This window comes from Marmota monax, unplaced genomic scaffold (assembly GCF_021218885.2).
Source record: "Marmota monax isolate L192 unplaced genomic scaffold, Marmota_monax_Labrador192_F-V1.1 WCK01_AAM20220418_F8-fsc00011, whole genome shotgun sequence".
NCBI classification, from domain to species: domain Eukaryota; kingdom Metazoa; phylum Chordata; class Mammalia; order Rodentia; family Sciuridae; genus Marmota; species Marmota monax.
This window is the reverse complement of record NW_026693082.1, coordinates 2,369,637-2,387,909: the sequence shown is the minus strand read 5'-3', so window position 1 is coordinate 2,387,909 and position 18,273 is coordinate 2,369,637.

The window sequence follows — 18,273 nt, the reverse complement described above, 5'->3', positions numbered from 1 at the left end:
AGTTTTTTTTAGAGTTTATCTTGTACCCTGTGGCATAGTTTTGTCTTATCAGGGATTCCAGAGTACCTGGTACTTCCTGGTCCCTAATCTAATTAATATGATGTCATACGTGTACTAGAGCAGTGCGGCATTCTGTGGATAGTCCACTTGGTCAAGTTCTCTTCAGACTACATGTTGATTCAGACAGTAGAGAATTAGCCTAACCTGGCTTGGGCTGTGTGTGGATGCTGCTGTCTATTCCGCATGAAAGCAGCCGCTTCCTATCCTTCTCCTTCTGGGGACTGAAAAGAATGTATTCTCCAGACCGAAAGCCATATGTCAATTTTTTGAGGAAACTTATCACATCTAGTATATCAGCTGCAATTGAGTCCAGCATATGGGGTTAAGTTTGCCATAGGCTCAAATGATCCTTCTGATTTTTGCACTGGCAATCAGAGGTTGGATTGCTATGCAGTCCGGTGCAGAGATGTGAACGAACACCTGCAAAGTGTGCAACTGTAACGTGTTGCCATGAATTTAGCAGCTTAAAAGAACACACATTTATGATCAAAAGTCCAGGTACAGTGTGACTCAGCCAGGGTTTCTACTTTGTCTCATAAGGGATGAAGTCAAAACTTTGGGAGGGCTGTGTTCCTTTCTGGAGTCTTTGGGAATAATCTGCTTCCAAGCACATTTAGTCCCTGGAAACTGTGGAACTGAGGTCCCTGTTTCCTCATTGGCTGTCAGCCAGGAGACTATCTCTGTTGGGATTCCTTCCAGTGCTTTCCATGTGGCCCCCTCTGGCAATGGGGGTGAAGTGGGGGCAAAGGTTGCCGCAGTCCGGCTGCAGCAAAATAACGGGGGGGGGGGGGGTGACGAAGAACTTGTGTAGATTGATACTGCAGGAGTGGAAGCCGTTTATTGCAGGACAGGAGCAGTATTTATACATTCCACACAGCTTATCTAATTAGCATAAACTAGATACCTCAGTCAACCAATCAGGAATCTCCACACTTAATGGCTCAGTTTTGTTACTTCTCAAACCACTCCCTCTGGCATTTTGCCAGGCACCATCCTGACTTGTTTACGAACTCTAACATTCCCCTGGCAAAATGCCAGGTGTTATTTTGACTTGTTTACAGACTCTAACAAAAGGTCAAGACCACCATGCTTTCAAAGCTCTCTGACTTTCTTTTTCCTTTTCTGCCTCATCACTCTGATTCAAGCCTAAGACATTCTTTGCTTCATTTAAGGTCTCCTGTGCTTAGATGGTGCCCACAGAAGAACTTTAGGATCATCTTTTATTTCAAGTCTGTAACTTTATTACATCAAAAAGTTCTTTGTCATGTAATGCAGCATATTCATAGGATCCAAGGATTTGGGTGTGGGCATATTTGGAAGCTCATTATTCTGTTTATCACAAGGCATAATGATTTTCTCTGTTTATTTGTCTCAGGGAAGAGAATATATTACAGCAGAAAGAAGGAAAAATGATTGTTTCCCTGACTTTGAGTTTCAGGTTCTCGTCTTTGATGGAGGATTCCTATACTTTGGCAACACAATACAGTTTGGAGTTTGCAGGTGTTTCTGTTCCCAAGTTACTTCCACTTCAAGAGAAGAGATGTTTCCAAATTTAGGGAGAGCAAATCGAAAAGGAAAAAAGAAAAAAATCATGCACAGATGAAGTGGCAGTCCCAAGAAAGAGACTCCCTGGTTCTTGACCCCCCACCCCGCCAGGCTGATCACTGTTTTGGGAAGGAATGTGAGAAACTCCAGGTAACTTTGGGCTCCATATGCATCCCTCCCCTGGGAGGAAACCTTGGAGAAGAAACAGTGGCCAAGTGTCTACATTTGAGCAGACAGACCCATATGGTCTCATGAAACGTCCGTCTCTGTAAGAGCAAAAGATTCCAGAAGGCCAGAAAGTGATGCAGAAGTAGCTGAGAGAGCAAATGGAGGGACCGATGGCCAAGGCCCACATGGGAAAATGGACATCTTAGCACATTGCAGGGTGACCAGGTGGCCTTAACCCCAGTGACATGACTTCATATAAGGAGAGTCCTCCCTCTCAAAGTTAGAAGCAACCTTATGGCCAAAAGGGCAGAAATCCTGAGCAGAGTGGGATTCTATTTCTGCTCTTTGAGGACTGGCCACTTAAAATTGAATGTAAGTTAAATTTTAGAAAAATAAATAAAGGTACACATATTGCATACTTTTTTTTTAAAAAAATCTTGAGATTTTCACCTATAGCATCTTTCTGGGAGAATGAAAAGTTGAAGTTTACTGGAAAGGAACTTTGAAATCAGGTGTGACAATGACAATTATTTCTCCCTTAACAATTGCAGGAAGATTCTTTTTTTATTGGTTATTTTTAGTAATACATGACAGAGTCCATTTTGATATAATTATACAAGCATGGAACACATCTTTTCATAATTAGAACCCTGGTCTTGTGGACGTATATGATGGTTAAGATTAACTGTGGTATATTCATATATGTACATAGGAAAGATGTCAGATTCATTCCACTGTCTTTCTTTTTCCTATTCCCTCTCCCTTCCCTTTATTCCCCTTTGTCTAATCCATTGAACTTCTAGTCACCCCCACCCTTATTGTAGGTTAGTGTCCACATAACAGCACAAACATTCAACCTTTGTTTTTTGGGGATTGGTTTATTTTACTTAGTGTGATAGTCTCCAGATTCATCTATTTACTGGCAAATGTCATAAAGTCATTCTTCTTTATGGCTGAGTAATACTCCATTGTGTATATGTACCACATTTTATTTATTCATTCATCTGTTGAAGAGCACATAGATTGGCTCCATAGCTTAGCTAATTGTGTTGCTATAAACATTGATGTGGCTGTGTCACTCTAATATATTGATTTTGATTTTAAATCCTTTGGATATATACTGAGGAGTGGGATAACTGGGTCAAATGATAGTTCCATTCTAAGTTTTCTGAGGAATCTCCATACTGCTTTCCAGAGTGGTTGCAACAATTTGCAGTTCCACTAACAATGTATGAGTATACCTTTCTCCCCACATCCTCGCCAATATTTATTGTTACTTGTATTCTTGATAATTGTCATTCTGACTAGAGCGAGGAGAAATGTCAGTGTGCTTAAATTTGCATTTCTCTAATTGCTAGAGATATTGAACATTTTTTAATATATTTGTTGACCATTCGTATTTCTTCTTTTGAGAAGTGTGTTTAGTTCCTTAGCCCATTTATTGATTGGATTATTTGTTTCTTGGTGTTAAGTTTTTTGAGTTCTTTGTATACCTTGGAAATTAATGCCCTATCTGATGTGCAGGTGGCAAAGTTTTTCTGCATTCTGTGGGTTCTCTCTTCACGTTTTTGATTGTTTCCCTTGCTCTTAAGAAGCTTTTTCAGTTTGATACCATCCCATTTATAGATTCTTGATTTCACTTCTTGCATTTTTAGGGGTGTTGTTGAGGAAGTTGGATCCTAAGCCGACGTGATGAAAATGTAGTTGGGTCTATGTTTTCTTCTAGTAGGCACAGGGTCTCTGATCTAATGCCTAGGTTCTTGATCCACTTAGAGTTTAGTTTTGTGCAGGTTGAGATATAGGGGTTCAATTTCAATCTACTATATGTGGATTTCCAGCTTTCCCAGCACCACTTGTGGCTATCTTTCCTCCAGTGTATGTATGTATGTATGTATGTATGTATGGTGCCTTGTTTAGTATGGGATAACTATTTATGTGGGTTTGTCTTTGTGTCTTCGATTCTATTCCATTGGTCCAGGGGAAGATTCTTGAAGGAATCCTCTTTGTTAAAAAAAAAATTGATGACTTTCTAGGGGTTAAAACAGCCTAAATAACAAAGACAGAACCTGTTCTAAAAGAGAGTGGGAGGAATTTTAGCTTTAATCCTGAAAGGTGATGTTAGTGATAAGGCAGCAAGAAGAGAGGATGTGGCAAGGGGATGGAGAGGCTGAGGTCAGGGTCCTATGTGGTAAGAAGTGACTGGGGGAATTCCTCAGGGACAGTGATAGCCAACAGACATCTCTGAACGGGTATTTAATGGAACATTTTCCATTTCAGTGACATAATTCTTTCTGCAAACTTATCCACCTCAAACACAAGTGAAGTCAATTTCTGGACAGTGTTTTGTAAAAAACATTTTTATGGGAATAGAGGGAAAGTCTTGGTGTCCATCTAAGTTAACATGGTGTTTGACAGACAATGGAAGCTGGAGCCTTAGGTGATGAAATGGGCAGAAGAATGAGAGCCTCCCGAAGCCCACAGAAATGTTAAGAAGGGCTCTGGACAGCCACAGAACATGGAGTTGGGGGTTTGTGTCCATCTTATCTAGGTCTCAAGTGTCAAGAAGTCTCCACCTGTTATTTGGATCACTTGGGTTTGACAGCACCATGTTGTAGGTTTTTGGAAATTAAGGTTCAGAATTTTAATGTTTGTTCTATATACTGTGGAAGGTTCTGGAAGTTCTTCTGCAGAAAAATGATCTGATGAAATCAGCATTTCTGAGGGACAGAAGTATAGCATAGGACCAGAATAATAATAAAGTACAGTTCTATGACCATGATTCTAGGAGGGACTGCCAAGCATGGGGGCTTCTGATTTCCAATGAGATGGACACTAATTGGTAAAGGCAGTGGAGACATTAGCACTAGGAGATGGTGGCAGTCTGTCTTCCTAGTAGACTGTGAACTTTTTGGGGACAGGGTTACTTTTTAATCCTCAATACTTACTGAAGGGCCTGGCATACAGTAATTATTCAACACATTTGCTGAATAATTAATGAATGATTGCTGAATCATTATTCAGAACGGGTGCTACCTAGAGTGATGCTGCCTGCTATTGCAAATACCCCCCAAATGTCATGGCTCAGAAATGGTGGAAGCTTATTTCTGATTCATGAATTTCATAATTGGTGTAGGCCAGTCCTCTGGGTGGCTTTGGCTTCCCACAGTTTCCTCTCCTTTCCTGCTTGAATCTCTCAAGAACAACTATAGAATGTGCTCAGAACATGATATACCGAGATGGGTAGGAACTGCCGGAAACAGCCTGGGCTTTGTTCCTCTCTCCTCTGGAAACAGGATGTCCCTCATGAGTCCTGTTGCCCTTTAGGTCTATAACCCAGGGCAGCTGACTTTCAGGATCCCTCAGCCATGTGTGCAAATGGCTCATGGGCATTTGAAACTCTGTCTGTCCCAGGCAGCTTTCTTTAGCCGTGTGGGCCTGGATCACAATGATCCAAGGTTTCTTTTGTCCCTTGAAGCCTATGTGTAAGTAATAAATCCATCTCATGCCATGTGTGTGGGGGTGTTCTGTCTCACTGGCCTTAGATGCGTTGGTAACTCGTATGCTGTGAAACTGCTACACATTTTCTGCTGCACCTCAGAGAAAGTTCTCCTTTAGGCAGTGATGGAGGTCCCAGCATCCTTCCATCTGGGGGCTCCCCTGTCCCACACATGGTTTAATTTTTTTTTTTTTTTGTATTAGCTGGTGGAAGGAAAAAGAGCAGAGACCCAAACACAGGAAGGATTTATGTGCTGGGTGGGCCCACCACTTCTGTTCACATTTCATTGGCTGGGACTTGGTCACGCAATCATAGCAAGCCAAAAGGAGGCTGGGAGACATCATCTAGTTATGCGCCCATGGGGAAGAAATGGGTGTAGTGGACAACAGGTGGCAATTCCTGCCATGGAATGATGTGGGACCTCTGAATGAACAAGGCTCAAGCAAGTGAAGGATGTTGCTCACAGAACATGTGGCTTTTGTTAGCTAAGGGGACATTATATCAGCTCTGAATAGAAGACTTATTTGGAAAGATGCCAGGCCCTGTCAAAGGCCTGTTGGCTCTCAAAATCATCCCACTTTTGATGGTAGAAGCTGTGTCAGTGGAATAAAGCTGGACTGTCTTCTAAACTATAAGGCCCTACACTCAACCAGGGCCAAGTCTGACCAACATCCTCCCCAGCAGACTGGGCTACAGTGGGAAGGCCTCAGGGGGAGCTGGTTATGTTAGGGCCAATCCGGAGGGGTTGTTTGTGTGGCCTTGTATGTGATACCATAGGCCCCAGGATCCCAGAATCCCCTGGTCAGTTTCCTGGACTCCTTCTTGGGATGGGAGGTAGCTGGGAGGGGCTTCTCTTAAACAAGGCCTAGCAGGCCCTGGTGAGGTGGTACACAACCCTGGAAGGACCGTATTGGGGTACAGCCTTGGTTGCTAAGCCATAGCCCCTCCTGGATGTGGGGGTAAAGATGGCTGTGATGGGTGTATACCCTTGCACACCATGTATCTCTGACCCCCAACCCGTACCTGTTCCTGCACATACATGCACAGCCTCCAGTCTCAGTTCCAGTCCATCTCTGCCTTTATCTGGATGGGAGGCCAGGGCCGTGGTCACTGTGCTCAGAAAGCCCAACACAGGAATGGGGAACAAGCAAATGGGCCAGGATTCCCTGCTCCAGGCTGGTTCATGAGGGTCCCCATCATGCAGTGCTGGTCCCTCCTGCTCTTGCTCATGTCTGCAGTGCCCCCTGACTTCAGCTCCCCTCCCTTCATTAACACTCTTACCTCCATCCCTTCTCCTGGGCCCCTGACTTGGCTTCCTTCCTTGGAGTTTGTGATGTGAGCCCCAAGGGAGGAGAGTGTCAGAGGAGTCATTGCTGTCCGCTGAGCACCAGCTGTTATCAAGTGTTGTGCCCCAGCCTCTGCTCTCCCCCGCACCCCAGCATCCACATTCTTAAGGTACCTGTTATTTCTCAGGTGACTAGTGGCTGCCTGGGCTTTGTTTTTAAGTATTTTCCCAGTTTTATCAGTTTTTGTGTCAAGCAATTGTCTGTGTCCACTTAGGCTGCTCTAACAAAAACACCATGGACTGGGTGGCCAACCAGTAAGCACTGATTTCCCACAGCTCTGTAGTCTGGGAAGAGTAGCCTCAAAGCACCAGCAGGTTGAGTGTCTGCTGAGGGTCGGCTTCCTGGATTATAGATGGCTCTTCCTTGCTGTCCTTCCACGGTGGAAAGACCAAAGGATAGCTGCTGACCATAACCAAGGACACTGTGTGGTTTGGATCCTAAATGTCCCCCAGGTTATAAGTTTGGTCACCAGTTTGTGGCACGATTGGGAGTTGGAGGAAGTTGGGGTGTTAGGGGTGTGCCCTTGAATGGGATATCGGGATCCCCCTCGGCTCCTTTCTCTCTCTTTTTGCTCTCTGATCACCATGAGGTGAGCAGCTTTCTTCTGCAACATGCTGTGTTGCCTTATCACAGGCCCCCAAACAACAGGGCATGATTAGGGATTGAAACCAGGAGCCAAAATTAACTTTCCTTCCTTTGAGGTTGTTTATCTCAGGTGTTTTGTCACATCAATGGAAAGCCGACTAATACAGACACTAATCCCAATCATAGAGGGCTCCACCCTCATTATTGAATCACCTCTCAAAGGCCTTTAAGAGCCTTCACGTGTAAGGTTAGGTTTCCACATGTGAATTTTGGTGGTGGAGGTGGTGGTGGGGTGGTGGCATATTCAATCTGTAGCAGAAAGGGATATTTTTTATCACTTTTGGGTCTCCTTAAGTACAGAAGGTCTGAGTGATTTCATAAGCCAATAGTGACTGCCACACTTCTCATGGGCTGAGTGCCATGAGCCAGGCCTGCTTTCTCCATCCTAGTCTGCCATATTTGGGGTTTCCCTTTTCAGCATCACCTCTAGGACTGGAGTTGTGCTTTCTGAGTCCTGGGGCTCATTCCTGAGGTGCACATTCCTGAAAAGGTATGTCCTGAGTGATGCTTCCTTCCTTCCTCCCCATATCTGCATCACTAAACCATGTTGTTTACCTATGCAAAGGAGTTTTCTACTTGTTATAATGAATGTCATACCTTGCAAGAGCAATTTGTTCATGAAAGTATGACAAATCTCTTCATCATATAGTTCTTTTTATTTCTTTTTGATGTTGATGGTATTTATGTCACCCACAATTTATAATCCCCCAATTTATTACAGTCCTCCTTTCCTACCCACACCTGCCAAATGGTCCTCTCACTCTTTCCCCAACTTTTCCACTCAGTCCTGTCTACCACTCCACATTGAGAAGGCCCCTGTCCTCACCAAATCCAGCCACCTGCCATCAAGCCTTCACACACATGGGGCAGAACACAGGCCCACTCCTTCAAGGGCCGGGCCCCACAGAGTGCTGTCTGGGATAATCCCCAGGAGCTAGCACTTAGCACTTACCATCTTCTTTTGAGCACATTTCCATGTTATTATGGTCCCTTTAGGCAGACTGTTGGAAAAGGTATTCCCTCCTCCAGGTCAGATATAAATTCCTGCTGAAGGGCTTGGCTTGGAGGGTGAGGAATGTGCCATACATAGCCCAGAGTCCCCTATTAGCTGGGTGCCTTTGTGTAGTTCACAGACTGCACAACTTCATGTCAGTCCTATAAGCCACTGCTCCTCCAGTCCCCTGACCTGGAAAAATACTTGACATTTCTACCAACAGTCTATGCGTGGCTTGAAGACCCCCCAGGACCCATGATGGAAGAGTAGCTCTTTTTATTGAGGCCAACACATGTTAGAGTCTCATTTATACTTGTGTCAGTTACCATGAGGCCTCCGCAGCTGGCCACTGACCTCTCTCCAAGGCTCACCCCTCTTGTCTGCCTGCTAAGACTGGGCCACTGCAAGTCCTCTGTGGGCTGGAATCTGTCTCTAAGGACAGAGGGAGACTGGCTCTCTCTGCAATGCAGTTTGGAGTTCCAGATTTAGCTCTGACTTGCCTTATATTTGTGAAACACTGACTGTAGTTGCTAGAGTAGGTAGCTAGATGTGAGTGGGTTGGGGGAGGGAAAACAGAGCTTACTCCATCCTGAGTGACAAAAGATCATTCTGCCTCGGTTGACAGAAACAAAAAACAAACAAATGAAAACAAAATAAAACACCTGTCACAAACCCAGGTCCTTCCGGCCAGATACTACCTTCTTAAGCTAGAAGACCCAGTCTCCACTTAAGGAACATTCCAACTTCAAAACAGGGCACCGAGGCATGGTCATTTGGACCACCCCAATTTGTTGTAATTTACATGATGGCTTTAGATCTCCAAAGGTTTTGTTTGTATTTAATATAAACTTTCCAACAAATACAGGGGCACCAAGTCATGGTGGGAAACCCACAGTAACTACCAAATACATAATATATGAGGAGGGAGGTTTCTGCTCAAATATAAAAACTCTCCACGTGTGGAACCCCAGACTGGTTCCTTTCTTGGAGGCTGCCAGCTCCACGTCTCAGAGTGGTACTTCCATTTCACAGAATAAACCCTTTATGCTTTACTCACTGTGTTTCTTGACCAAAATCTTTCTTTTGGGAAGACAAGGATCCAGTATGCCTCCATCTGGTAACCTCAGGGCATTGTCTATAACACTTTTACTCCTAAGGCCTGCCAAGGAGCTTTTCCTATGAGCCCCACCAGGTGATACATTTTGCCCTGACATCAAGGTTTTCAGGGAGGTGTTGTCCACCTGTTTATACATTGGCAGATCACAAAATCACAGTACCATGTCCCAGGCCACACGACCAGAATCTCACTTTGGAAATCCTGATGTCAAAGGCCAGCTTCTAAATGTTCTCCACTCCCACAGAATTATGGTCTGTTGACAATGAGCCTTGAAAGATGGATATTTTCTTTCTTTAAGGATTGAGTAGGAAATCTGAAATGGAAATCTGAAATGTCGGCCATGACTGTTCCTTTAATTCAGGGAAAACTGGAGTCAGGTGTTGCTCTGCTACCTTTTAAAAACACGTGACATTGGACAAGTTATTTAATTCTCCCTGTCCCAGTAGTGCTTGTCTGTAAAATGGGAATAATAATGTAACTATCTGATATGGTTGTTGTGAGGAGTCAGTTGAAAGTCCGTGTCAATGGCAGAGCGTTGGGTATGGCAGAGTAGAGATGCTGCTTCTGTGGCTGTTGCTGTTGTTTTATTAACATAACCACCTCTCATTGGTTTCACCTCCTTGTCCCTCTGCTCTTAAGCAGCCTGTGCCTGCTGGTGTTTGGGGGATGATGGATGGCTTGCCGATCTATGGAAGATGGATTCATTGATCTGAGCTAATGGGATGGTTCCAGAAAGGGACAAGCAGCTCCTATCATGGCCACATTTTCAAGAACAATAATTTCACTAGAAGTCCCTGTAAGGTTCCAAAATGTCTCTCGCCCACTCAGCTATGCTGACCTTTCTCCTCAAGGCTATGCTGCTCTGAATTCTTCTTTATGATGGTGGCGAGCATGAGGCTGAATGGATGCCTCCAGCTTTTGGTGAAGAAGCTCATTAAGCCACAAACTCCATCACCAACTGTGGAAAGTGAGATCCATGAACATTCCCCAAATCCATTTTCAACTCCAGGCTCAGGCGCTGAGTAGAAAACAGTTACCACTCATCACCACTAGAGGGTGCAAGAATCCACCTTTTACTGCCTTGGATATCTGGCTGATGGAGAGCCAGGTTTTAAGATCTTTCTGAGAAAAACAGGTACCATGACCCCTGGATAGCCACAGGGGATTGGTTCCAGGATCCACCCCCAATCATGGATTCCCAAGCCGGAAGATGCTCCAGTCCCTAATATAAAATGGCATAGTATTTGCATATAGCCTATGCATGTTCCCCTGACCCCACTTTAGATCCTCTCTAGATTACCTGTGATATCTAATACAATGCAAATGCCGTGTAAATAGTTGTTTCACTGTGTTGTTTAGGGAATAATTAGAAGGAAAAAAGTCTGTACAGATGTGTTTTTCTCCTCAAATATTTTGAGTTTGTTTGAATCTGTGAATGCAGACCCCATGCATGCTAGGGCTGACTGTATACACCAGGATGCAACCTTCTACTCTAGCCCAGTTCTGCACAATTTAAAAGCCTGTAACTCTGTGGTCTTCTTATCATCCTCCAATTGTTAATATTGCTGTACTCTGCCCTTCGTTGAAAGGCTTGGGGAATAGATTGAGAAATAATTTACCAATAATTAATGACTGCCTGTGGCACAATGAGATAAGCAGTTTTTATTAATTACTTCTGATGAAAAACAACCCTGTTAAGGGATGGGTTGAACTTTCTACTTTTCTCTTAGTTATTCTTAAATAAATTTCTTTTATAATGTAAAATGGTTACTATAAAGGGAGGGGAAGAATCAAGAAAGTAGAATGGATAGGCCCTCATAATCATCACCAGGTTTAACAGTCAATTGCCATATTTACTTTATTTACTTGTTTTTGGCTGAAGCATTTAACGTTATAGTCATTACTCGGTGGGTATCTTAGCAAATGTCATTTCCCGCTTAATTGCAATATCGTATGACCACGATTCTCTAATATCATCCTAAACCCAATCTACAATTCCTTCAAGTAGTTATCTTAAAAAAAGACATAATCACAAAACCATTATTATAATGAGAAATTAACCATGATTCTCTAATGTCATCCAATATCCAATTCACATTCATATTTCTTAGTTGTCCCCAAAATGTCTTTTACAGATGGTTTATTACAACCAGAATCCAAACAAGAATTACTCTTAGTCCCATCTCTTAGGTCTCTTTCAGTTTAGGGCAATTCTACCATTGAGCTCACTCCCTCTCCAACACTGACTTTTTAAACAGAAGCAGCCATTCATCCAGTAGAAAGATGGCCATTAGGTAGTCTGATTGTTTTCTTGGTTTGTCTGTTCCTCTGTCCTTCATATTCCTGTAACCTGTGAGCCTGTTTGGACTCAGGTTAAATACGTATCTATTTTGGTAATAACACTTCATGGATGGTTCAGTGTCTGCAATATATCGATTGTGTCATATCAAGCAGCTGTGATCATGGGGTTAGGAGAAGAATGATCAAGCCTCTCTTACATAAAGTTACACTTTCTCCCTTGTGATGATTGAGTGAACTGGAGGTTGTGCTTTGGTACTATGTGAATATCCAGTTCCCCATCAACGGGTCATTGTGTAGTGTTACCAGTCATAATAATCATTGATGCAACGAATTATTTCATTAGAAATTGTCAAATGGTGATTTTTAAAACTCTGTTTTTCCTTCTACATTTATTAGATGACATTCTTCCTTAACATAGAGCTTTCCTTCATCAAGTAGGCTATGTTTATTACTCTGAAGTCCAGTTCCTAATGAAAAGGTAGAAAATAACTTTTTAAAAAAAGTTTCCTTTTAATTGCCATTGTTCAGGAGAAGGAGATACCTCTAATGGTGACAAACAAGTGGTTTGTTTTATTTTTATTTATTTTTAGTCTTCCTCTCTATCTCATTGAAATGGACTCATCATGAGTTTTTATGTGGTCAGGGCATTTCCAATCAATAGTAGTCACTATTCCTTTTGATGCTCAAATTGTGTCAATGGTGGTCAATAAGGGCCTCTTTGAACTAGCTGTTGTGAAACATGATTGTTTAATGAGTTGAGCTTGATTGCTCAAAGTTGAACCAGCTGGTAGCATACCAGGGGCTAGGAGGAGAAAGAAAATACACAGAGTTTGGGATGTGCTGCTGGAGGAGAAATCAGAACTCAGCTGATGCAGGGTTCTTGGGTCAAGCCAAAGAACAGGCTTGTGAAGTGGCCAAAAGCAGAGGTCAGAGAATGGTAGGTGAGGAGGTGGGTAATGGGAGGGGACCTTCTCCCATATTGGGAAGGACATTATTTGTGGCAACCACTCTTGTACTGGAAACCCAAAGGAAGGGATCAAGATTAAAAAGGATTACTCTTGCACAAAGAAATAGCTGATCCAGTTTGGAAATTAGAGTATTTAGAAAATGTAAAAGCCAAGGCTAGAAGGGCCAGGAGAGAGTGATAGAGAGGGCAAAGTGCTCCAATCAAGCCTGGAAGTTGGAGTTTTCAATATTATATTTTCTCAATGAAAATATTTAGGGGACAATGCAAATAGGTGTATGGTAAATAACTAACCAACATCCAATAATGGGTTACTAACTTTTATTTAATGGCCAATTCTTCCAGTGTTCTTTCCAGGTGTATTATAAAAATGTGGGAATGACAAGAGGGTGTCCTGAGGTGGCCTCTTCCATCTTCCTGTTTCTGGAAGGCTAATGAGAATCTTTTATTTTTAAAAACACTCAAGAAAGTTTCCACAATAGCTTGTTCTTCTGTCCTTAACACTGGGAAGGTCTTCTTTATATCTAATTTTGGGCTCCTATTATTCAGTTTATAGTTTACATTTTTTCCATCCTTCTGCTTTTAAATTTTCTTCAAACTTATGTTTAAGGAGTATCTCCCACAAACAACTTAAGTTATTTCTTTTCAAATCCATTCTGAGAAAATTGATCTTGAATTGAATATCTTTAATCCATTTACATTTATTGGTTTTGCCAGCATGTTTTTTTTTGTTTAAATCTACCATTTTACTATTTGTTGTCAATTAATTATTCCTGTTCTTTGCTCCTCTTCTTTCTTGTTTTCTAACTTCTTGGTTTTACTCCTCTGTTAGCTTGTTAGATATATGCTCTCTTACTATTTTTTTTTATTCTAGGTGTTACACTATATGTTCTTTATTAATTACAGGCCAAATATAAATTAGTCCTTTTACTACTTCCTAGGGAGTTTAAGGACATTAGGATATTTCAAATAATTTTCTCTTGCCGTAGTAGAGTGGCTCTATTAATATATTTAAAACTCTTTGATATTTTAGTATGATAATTGCATACTCATTAGTATTAATTTGTGTGCTATTATATTTACACTTTACTGTGCTCATTATTCCTTCCTGTATTTCCATGCTGAGATTATTTTCTTTCTGTTTAAAGAACATTCTTCAGTATGTGTGTGTGCTGATAATACATTTTCCTAGGTTTTGTTGCCTGGATATATTTTTAGTTCACTTTAGTTTCTGAACAATATTTCTGGAAGGTATGGGCTGTTGTCATCTGTTTTCATTCTCCACTTTGAAGATTCGGTTTCCTGTCTTTTGGCTTCTAGGTTTCTGATGGAAGTTAGTGATCAGACTTATTAGTGCTCCTTTGATGAGAACATACCCTTCTCTCACTGATTTCTTTTCAGATTTTCTCTATTTTCTGCTTTCAACACTTTGGCTGTAATATACCTAGCTTTGGTTTTCATTATATTTCTCCTGCTTGGGGTTCCATTTTGGACTTCGTGTTTTAACATCTCTTTAAGTATTACTTCTTCATCAATTTCCCCCCTTTCTTCTGGGATGCCACTTGACATACTTTACACCTATTTTTTTTCTTTGTTAAGTATGTTTCTTAGGCTTTCTTCTGTGTTCTCTATCTTTTCTCTCCTCCTGCTTCCATTTGGATAGTTTATTTGATATTTTGACAAATTTTCTCTTATGACTAATCACTTCTGAATCCATTTATTGAACTTTAATTATAGTTATTGTATTCATCCATTTGTTTTTAAAAAATACTTTTCATTTTGCTACTACAATTTTCCATATTATAATTAAATTCCTTAAATAATTTAATCTCAGTGACTAAAGACCTATGTCTGATAACCTTGAGGTCAGTTTCATGGTCTCGTTGTATGGAATTCGACACCTGTGACTTCATCCCCCTTGGGTTCAGGCAGCCCTCAGACAACTGCAACCCCAGGCCATTTCTGTTTAAGCCATTTCAGATTATTTAGGCCTCACTGATTCCTTTGGATACCACCATCAGATGGCTTTCTAGTAGTTTTTTTTTTTTAAATGCTGGTTGTCATTCAATTTAATCAATCTTTGCCGAGGACAGTCTTGAAGCACAGAGCAGTTAAAAATTTTGCCCAATAGCAAAAGTTTGGGCAATTGAGTGACTATGGTGGACATTTGTTACTTCTTCTGCAGCTGAACTTCTCAAAAGCCCTACTATGTTCGGAGAATAGGAATGAAGGCCTAGGATACAGTGAGCACAAATGTGACCCAAGCAGATGCTCCCTTCTAGCACTTTGCTTCTGGAATAATTGAGGCAGAGCCTGGGGCACCCATGGGTACTCTTTCTCATGAGTTGCATGCCAGTCGAAGTGGTGGTGGAAGCAGCTGTTCTGCATCTGGCGGGCCCAGAAGGGCAATTGCTGTGCCTAAATGTGAGCTTGGTTGTTAAGGTAGCTACTTAGCTTCTCATGGTTTTGGTCACACTCAGTCTTCTCTTTGATTCTGTAGTTGCTCAATACCCTTCCAATCAATTCCTGTTCTCTATAAGCTAATGAGAGTGGGATTTTTTTTTTTTTTTGGACAACCACAAATCCTGACTAACACATTGCACCACTCAGTTGAGAACTCAAGATGCCAGGTGGCTCCTCCATTCTGCTGAAAATTCCAGTGAGAGATGACTTGTATTTAAGACCCAGGAACTCAGACTGGCTCAGCCTCCTCACCTGGGGATGTTACAGGGGAATGCTGAAGATGCCTCAGTGTACTCACTAATTTATGTGCAATTTTCCTGGAAAAGTAAAATAATAATTTAGACTTTTTAGAATGCTTAAAGGGTCCATTAAGGAAATAAAAATGACCAATAAGTTAAGGAGAGAACAATGTGTAGATGTGGTTGGCACAGATGAGGCTGATCTGTAGGCTGATGATGTACTTTCATCTGTGTCTCAGGTGTCTTTGCCTCATGCATTCCACATGCACACTGGGGCGTTTTCCCACCTGGACCTAGGACTGAATGGGCTTCTTATTCAACTTTCCCAACCAGGTATCATTAATGTTGTTGAGGATGGGACATAAACAAACATTGGCCTGTCTGGTCCTCTTGCCCACACTCTTACCCAGGATGGCATCGAAAGTGTTAAGTTGGAGCAAATTACGCCACCATCCATTTAAAGTTCTTGCACAGCTTCCAATTACCCTTGGGGTTTTTGTCCAGGTTGCACAGCTGGCTTCCTCTACATCTCTCCATTTCTTGCCTTTCGTCTTCTTGCTCAGAACAGTCTCACTACAAGGGCTTCCTTCTTACTCTTATTTTTTGGTACCAGGGATTGAACTCAGGGGCACCAGGACCACTGAGCCACATCCCCAACCCCATTTTGAATTTTTTAAATTTAGAGACAGGGTCTCACTGAATTGTTTGGTGCCTTGCTTTTGCTGAGCCTGGCTTTAAACTCGCCATCCTCTTGCTTTAGCCTCCCAAGCCACTGGGATCACAGGCATGTGCCATTGCGTCCAGCTCCTTCCTACTCTTAGAACACTCCAAACTTCAGAACCTTTGCATTTGCTTTTCTCTTTGCCTGGAACATTTCCCCCAGGCTATTTTACATCTTGTTCTTTCTTATCACTCAGGTCTCAACTCAAATGTCACCTTCTCCATGACCACCCCATCTAGTTTGTCTATCCTTTCCTTCAATTGTTGTTTATTCCTTTGCCCATGTTTTTTCTTTACAGCACATATCATTTCTTAAAATCATCTCACTCATTTTTTATACGCCTAGGCCCATGTGCTTCACAGTTTCTTGGCAAAGTTTTGCTGAATAAATAAATGAAGAAATGAATGACTAGACAGTATTTTAATGCCTCTAGGTGCATTAGAAAAAATATGAATGTCAATTTCGCAATCTTATGTTTGTATACTATGAAACTACTTTAAGCTAATTTAAAACTACTTTAACATACAGTGAACTGAGATAATTCATTACTAAATGAATGAGTACATTGATTATTGAGTAAATGAATGAGTGAATGAATAAAGAGTTGAAGCTCCAGGGAAATTATCATTTTTATCCTGTGGTATCTTGCACCTCCTGGCAAAATATTGGGTACACAGACCTCAGAAAATCACAATCTTGTGAATTTGAAGAGAACATGATGCTCTTTCCTCCTTAAAGAAAGACAGAAATTCCTCAGAGTCACAGAATGTTCTCAAAAACAAAAGAAGCAGACTTTGAGGGCTGGGGTTGTTGCTCAGCGGTGAAGTGCTTGCCTAGCACGTGTGAGGTGCTGGGTTCAATCTTCAGCACCATGTAAAAATAAATAAATAACATAAAGGTATGTGTCCATCTAGAGCTAATTTTTTTTTAAATTTTTAAAAAAGAAGCGACTTTTCTATTTTCTTGTTGGGATTTCACACCTCTCTTTTGGTTCAAATGACTACATCTGACTAGGGTCATGATCATTGGCATAAGAAACCAAGTTTCCCACAGAACAGAAGGAATACAGCTTCTGTTCCTGCAAAAGCATGTCTGGATCAGTTCCTCCCTCTCTTCATATCTAAGCAAGCCTGAAGGAGGCCCTTTATTGGTCTCTCCCAAGTGCATCTTTCTAGCCAAGTTTCCATTCCCTGAACTATCCACCTTTGACTCACTTTCAAGAAAATTACACTTCCCAAGATGATTCCCCACTTTCACCCAATAGCCTTTGGGTAGTACCTCTTTCCTTGAGTATGTGCTCAGGAAATTCTACATACAGGTTACTGACTTAGTGTTAAACAGCATCAAACATGGAAAATGCTGAGAAAAATATTTCACATCTTGTGTCTTTAATCAACTGAAAATGGCCCTTCTTCTTCCAGTTGATGAAATCTTCCTCAATTTATAACCTCTTATTTATAGATTTTTAATATCTCCTTAGGAACTGATTCTCCAATTCTCCAATCTGTAGTCCCAATTTTCCAATTCTTTATAGGTGTTTTGTGAGCAGGGCGATTGCTAGTCCATGTTCTGGATGAGTTTTGGATGTTTGTACAGAGAATAAACTTGAAAGACAGAATAACTGTTCTCTCCATGACACAAGGCATATTTGTTTCCTCAGCAGTGTAATGAAGATAATGTCTCCTCCAGAGCAAAGAGCAGGTTTGTCAGTAGCTCTCTGATAACATTGGGGGTTTCCAAACACAGAGTTTCTGAGCTTCAGCGAAGATACACATGTGCTCACTAGGCATCAGCACTATCCCTATGAACTTGAGGGAGAAGGAGGTATGGTAAACTCATGCTTCTTGCTGTGCTGTTGTAGTCTATGGTTTCTGACCCAACAGTCTTGTGTCTTCTGCCAGCATCCATGAAACCATGGCAGGCTCACTTGTTAACAGCAGAATAAAAATCTCAGGCCTTTTACAGTTCTTGACACTCCTCTGGTCTATACCTGTTTTGAGTGTGTCCCCCCAAAATTAACTCCTCAGTGCATCAACACTGGGAGATGGGGCATAGTGGAGGGTGTTTGGGTTGTGGGGTGGTGTCCTCATGTCAAGTAATACCTTTATCCTGTGAAAGTCCTTGCTTTTGTGAGGCTTGATTAGTTACCATAAGAGTTCATTGCTATAAAGCCAATCTGACCCTCGTGTTTTCTCTCTTTTGCACCTACTCATT